Genomic DNA, 6,592 nt, shown 5'->3' with positions numbered 1-6,592 from the left:
GTAAAAGCCCCTGGCGTGGCAGGAGAGGGTGGCAGAGCCGTGGGGGGCGTCTCTGTAGGTCACCGAGATCCCTGGGGGGACTGGAGGGGAGGGGAACACGTCAGCGGGGTGCAGTCAGCCCTGAGCCAGTGCGGGGCGGTTGGCAAAGCCCTGAGGACTAGTGGTCACAGAACGAGAGAGGGGAGCTCTGAGACCCGCTACCAGCCGAAGGCTCCCTCCGGACACGAGAGAGGGGTGCTCTGTGGCTCCCTCCGGACCTTGCCACCGGCTGCTCGGACTCACCCTGCCGTCCCAGAGCCTCCCTCCCACCCCGCAGCAGGCTCCTCAGGGTGTCCACGCACTCCTCCTGCAGGAACTCCCTTGCAAACAGGGTCCAGGTGTGACCAGCGTCCCAGAAGCGCGTCTCGTTGGAGGCTCCCGGCGCCAGCGGCACCCACGCGGATTGGTTTCTCTCCAGGATGAGGAAATCCTGCCCGTCGAAAGCAAAGTGAAACTGCCCTCGCACGGGGGTGTCCCCGTCCAGCACACAGTTCACGTGCAGCTGCAGGGTGTGGATCCCTGGGGGAGAGACAGGGAGGAAAAACGGTGCAGGATATTGTCTGCCCGTCCCAATCACTACAGTGCCCGAGCCCCTCTCCAGCCCTAACGCACGTATCCCATCACCCTTTGCCACAGGGCTGGGCCACGGTCCCTGGGACACAGATGGGGAAACTGAGGCCCAGAGCTCCAGAGTGACTGGGCCCAGCTGACACAGGGCGTCGGGTGCACCCCGGCATTCCCGCAGAGAGCCCATCGCTCCTGATCTAACTCCAGAACGGGGCATCCGGCCTGCACGGAGAACCCCCCCCCACCCCGGCTGAGCTGACCCCAGCGGGAGTTACTCCCGGGTAAAATTAGCCCCTTTGAGTTTGTCTCACTGCAGCCGCCAGCCCTTGGCTCTCACTTGGCAGCGACTGGGATTACAGCGCCGTCTGCGCTCAGAAATCCCCACCCACGCGGGTACTTACTGAGCGGGATAAGTCACCGCACAGACCCCGCCTGGGGCCTGGTTCCCAGCCAGCCTCTGGCCACCGAGACCTGTCTCTAGGGAGCAAGAACTCAGCCACGCTCCTGCAGCTGCCCTGATTGGCTGCTCTTCCCCTGGGGGCGGGGCAGTGGGGAAGAGCAGCCAATCAGGGCTGGAAATCTCAGGCAGGTTCCCGCGCCCTGAGGCTGCCGGCGGTGAGGTTGCGGATGCTGGGAGCTCGCCGTGGGGGTTGGGAGCTCGGCGCGGGGGCAGCACTCACCGCCGGTCTGGTTGTGCTGCGCCATCCACCGGTGGGTCACCACTCGGGAGATGGCCTCGTACAGCCTGAACTCCTGGGTCTTCTTCCTTAAATAGCTCGTGCCAACGGCCTGCGCTGCCCACGCCCGGAGGGGTTGCACCTCGCGGCTGGCGCTGCTGTAGGAGGCGAGCTCCAGCCCGTCCAGCTTGGCCAGCATGAAGAACCCGTGAGTCCCGCCCGGCTCGTTCAGCCCCGTGATCAGGATGTCCAGGCTGTGGGGCTCTGGGCCAGCGGGAAAGACAAGATAAACACCCTCTTATCCCTGTACTCCGGGGAGGAGGGTTTGTCCCCGTGGGTCGGGCTGAGCCCTCACCCCCAGTCACACTCCTATTCTTAACCCCCCTCTGCTAGCCCTAGCGATAGCCCTTGCAGAGAGTCAGTGGAAAAGGGGATGCAGCAGCCACGGGGGTCAGAGCAGGGGGGCAGGGCTGTCCCCAAGCCTCACCCACAATGCCAGAGAAACAAGAGGCTTCTGCTAAAATGTTCAGCGGTGACATACTGAGCAAGGTCAACAAGTACCATCACCATCATTAGGGTTCAGAGTTAACACGCCCATTGAGATGAATGGGGCAGCTCAGCCCTCGCAGGGCTGTTGTCTCAGGCAGGCTGTAGCCAGTGAGAACCCTCCTGTCAGGGTCACAGCTGGGAGGTTTTCATGGCCAGTGGAAGGGCCAGGAGTTGTATTGTAGTTTGAAATGGGAGCGGAGATTGTGCAGAATCTGGGGAGCTGCCAGGGAAGGGCTGTCACTGCCAGTGCCCCATGGGCCCACTCAGTCCAGACCCCCAGGGCAGGGGAACATTGGAGGCAGAGGAGCCGAGCCCCCGGGAGAGAGAAAGCCCCTGGGCTGAGGGGGAGTTGGGCGACCACAGGTGCCCTACAGCACGTGGGGGGTCGAAGACGCCCTCTGCGGAGTGGCACAAACCCACCTCCGGTGGGCCAGAGAACACAGCCGGGGCGGCCAACAGGGGCTGAAGTGGATGAGGGACAGTTTGGCGGTTAGGGGGCCAGGCTGGTGCCAACGCCCTTAACTCTGCCCCCTCTGTGGATGCCGGGTGCTACAGGCTCCAATTGCGGGGGCACCGGGTGATTTTCTCTATGTGCGAAAGATGTTGGGAGTCCGAGGCAGGGGGTCGGGGCAGGAGTTCCTGTCTGAAGGTGGAAGGATTAACCTTTGTCCCGACTCTGTGACACGAGCGGCGTTATCCTGCGGTTCACAGATCGGCCACCTCTTCCCGGGGCGTCACCAGGCCAGCACACGGCACCTCCCTGGCCCCAGGGCCACCCCCAAACCACACATCGGGGTCCTTCTCCGAGCGTCTCTGGCGCTAGGGCTTGTCACAGTCCCTCCATCCCCAGGTCCATCCTCCCTCTGCCAGTCCTGGGCCCCCATGCCAGGGCCCCGTCCTGCCTGCCCGGCTCCACAGCGTCTCACGGCTGCGCCCCCAGCACAACCCGCACCCCAGGGCTGCCCCGAGCGGCCCCTGCAGCCCGTCACCCCCAGCCCCCTTCGCCCACCAGCCCCGCCCCTGCCGAGCGCCCCAGACCCACCCCCTGCCCTGGGTGCAGCCTGCCCCGGCTCCGCTGGACGCCCCCTTAGCTAGGGGCTGCTGGAGGGTCCCAGCCAGTCCTGTCCCCCCAGCTCCTCCCACCCCAGTCACGCACACGCCGGCTCCCCCCACACCAGCCACGCACCCCCCCCGGCTCGCCAGCCCCGCTGCGGCTCTCGGCTGCTCCCTGCAGAGCCCGGACCCCCAGCCCCCGCCATGGGCCAGCACCCGGGCCGCGCCCGCCGGGAGGACCCCAGCGTCCCGGGCCAGCCGCGCTGCTCCCCAGCGCAGCATCCCCGCTCCGAGCCCCGGCCTGACCCGCCTCCGGCCCGGCCCCGCTGGGTGTTTCTCTCCCGGTTTCCAGCGGATCGTCCCGGGTCTGCTCGTTCCCCAGCGCCCTTCGCTCCAGCGCCCCCGAGCCCCACTCACCCCCGCCTCACTCCTGCCCCCGCTGCCCCCAGCCCCACTCACCCCGCCTCACTCCTGCCCCTCCCCGCTTCCCCAGCCCCACTCACCCCCGCCTCACTCCTGCCCCCGCTGCCCCCAGCCCCACTCACCCCCCGCCTCACTCCTGCCCCCCCCCCCGCTTCCGCCCGCCCCACGCCCCCCCCCCGGCTGCCGCCAGCGCCCCCCCCCACAGCCCCACGGCGAGGGGCAGCGCCATGGCTCCGGGCCGGGTCTCCACACGCCGGCGGGGCAGAGCACGAGCCCAGTGGGGCGCCCCCGCCCCGGTCACAGGTGGGGCCGGCCCCGGCCAATGGAGCCGCCGGGCGGGATCTCTGGGCGGAGCCGCGGACCTGGGGGTGGCCGGCGGAACCGCCTGCTGCAGGGCTGGACCGAGCACCGGGGTGGGAGGCTGATCCCCCCGCCCCCCAACAGCCAACTCGGGGGCATAAGGCTTCCCTCCCCCACCTCCCCAGGGGCTCCCGGTATCCCCCCCTCAGTTCTCATTCCCTTGGGCCAGGGTCCCCCCTTCCCCACCAGGGTCCCCCCTTTCTCCCCACCAGGGGTTCTGTGTGCCCCATTCCCCCCCAACACACAGGTAGATGGGCCCGTTGGTTCAATCCGGGGCAGCGGGGATGGGGCGGGATACCGGGGTAGATGGGCCCATGGGTTCGATCCAGGGCAGTGGGGATGGGGTGGGATGCCAGGGTAGATGGGCCCATGGGTTCAATCCGGGGCAGCGGGGATGGGGTGGGATGCCAGGGTAGATGGGCCCGTGGGTTCGATCCGGGTCAGTGGGGACAGGGCGGGATACCGGGGTAGATGGGCCCGTGGGTTCGATCCAGGACAGCGGGGACGGGGCGGGATACCGGGATAGATGGGCCCGTGGGTTCGATCCAGGGCAGCGGGGATGGGGCGGGATACCGGGGTAGATGGGCCCATGGGTTAGATCCAGGGCAGTGGGGACGGGGCGGGATACCAGGGTAGATGGGCCCATGGGTTCAATCCGGGGCAGTGGGGATGGGGTGGGATGCCAGGGTAGATGGGCCCGTGGGTTCGATCCGGGGTAGTGGGGACAGGGCGGGATACCGGGGTAGATGGGCCCGTGGGTTCGATCCAGGGCAGCGGGGACGGGGCGGGATACCGGGGTAGATGGGCGATGGGTTCAATCCGGGCAGCAGGGATGGGGGGGGTTACCTGGGTAGATGGGCCCATGGGTTTGATCCGGGGCAGCGGGGACGGGGCGGGATACCAGGGTAGATGGGCCCGTGGGTTCGATCTGGCGCATCGGGGACAGGGCGGGATACTGGGGTAGATGGGCCCGTGGGTTCGATCCGGGGCAGCGGGGACGGGGCGGGATACCAGGATAGATGGGCCCATGGGTTGGGGATGGGGCAGGATACCAGGGTAGATGGGCCCGTGGGTTGGGGACGGGGTGGGATACCGGGGGAGATGGGCCCGTGGGTTCGATCCAGGGCAGCGGGGACGGGGTGGGATACCGGGGTAGATGGGCCCGTGGGTTCGATCCAGGGCAGCGGGGATGGGGTGGGATGCCCATGGGTTCAATCCAGGGCAGTGGGGACGGAGCGGGATACCGGGGTAGATGGGCCCGTGGGTTCGATCCGGGGCAGTGGGGACGGGGCGGGATACTGGGATAGATGGGCCCATGGGTTCGATCTGGGACAGTGGGAGGGGGCGGGATACCGGGGTAGATGGGCCCGTGGGTTCGATCCAGGTGTGATGGAATAGGGACTGTCTGTGTGGTTGATAGGTGAGAGCAGGGACTGTCTCTGTGCTTGGTAGGCAGAGACAGGTATGCAGCTGTAACATGAGCCTGGCCTGGGGGAGGGGAGGTCTCACCTCTGGCTGTAGCTAGACAAAGGGAGGGGGGAAGTGGAGTCAGTCTTCGGTTGGGAGCTGGGAGGTGGGTTTCAGGGGATCCTAGGCTGGGATCCAAGCACCCTGAACCCCCCAGAAAGGCCAGATTGAGGGGTCCTGGCTCTGAACCCAAGCTGGGCTGTATCCTGTGTTCCTGTTGTTCAATAAACCTTCTGTTTTACTCGCTGGCTGAGAGTCACTGTGAGACCAGGAAGAGGGGTGCAGGGCCGGACTCCCCCACACTCCGTGACACCAGGGTAGTGGAGACGGGGCAGGATACCAGGGTAGATGGGCCCGTGGGTTCGATCCGGGACAGTGGGGACGGGGCAGGATACCGGGGTAGATGGGCCCGTGGGTTCAATCCAGGGCAGTGGGAACGGGGCAGGATACCGGGGTAGATGGGCCCGTGGGATACATTCCCATACACTGAAGCTCTCGCTCCTAGCAGCAGCAGCAGCAGCCCTGCCCCCCCGCCGCCCCCAGCTTCCTGCCTCGCTGAGGGGTCCAACACCTGCTTGTCTCCTGATCGCAATCAGGCCTCCAGCCAATTCGTGGCCTCCATCCCCCTCGGGTGCCAGAGCCCCTGGTCTCTGATTGGCTGGGCTCCCTGTGTGGGGCAGAGGCTGCTGTTGGAACAGAGGGGCTGAGAAAACCACCAGGGTTCCCCCCACGCCAGCCACACGGGCACCCACAGGGCCTCTGCCCTGCACCTGGCCGGGGGCTCCGAGCAGGGCCCGGGGTCACGGAGCCGCCTCTGAGCTGCCTGCCCCCAGCACCCCCTGTGCCGCGGGGGGGGGGGGGGAGGCAGTAGCTGTGACTCATGGACCCCGGGGACATCGCAGCACCAAACCTGGCGCCAAGCTGCAGGGAGCCTGGGAGCGCGCCAGTCAAAGCTACTAGGCCCAGGGTGTCGCCCGGCTCCTGAGCCCTGCGGCTGGTGGCACCCGCCATCAATGCCCCCTCAGCGCAGGGAGGGCCTGGTGGGTGGCTGGTCGTGCCCGGCCCTGGCAGCAGCGGGCGCCCACCCGGGTGTGTGTGTGAGCCGTGCACAGAGCGAAGGGAAGGGTGAGGCATGAGGGACCGTGCGCAAGGCATGTGTGACACCCCCAGCAAGCCGCTCCTCGCAGGCAGGGCAGGGCCAGAGACAGTGACTCCTAGTCATCTAATGCACCATCCACAGCAGGAGGGTCGGGAGCCTTCAGGTACCTCCAGGGGGCTCCCCGCACTGCCCCACATGGGGGAAGGGTGAGGGTGGCGGCATAGTGTGCGGGATGCTACCCACACCCTCGGCCCGTCGGCGTCTGCCTGTGCCGGGCTCACGGCCCCAGTGGGGGAGGCAGCGGGGGGTGGGTTGAAAGCAGAGGGCGAGTGACAATGCCCCTTGGCGGTGTGGGGGT

Source organism: Mauremys reevesii, unplaced genomic scaffold (genome assembly GCF_016161935.1).
Source record: "Mauremys reevesii isolate NIE-2019 unplaced genomic scaffold, ASM1616193v1 Contig8, whole genome shotgun sequence".
NCBI classification, from domain to species: Eukaryota; Metazoa; Chordata; order Testudines; family Geoemydidae; genus Mauremys; species Mauremys reevesii.
Note: the sequence above shows the minus strand (reverse complement) of the source record.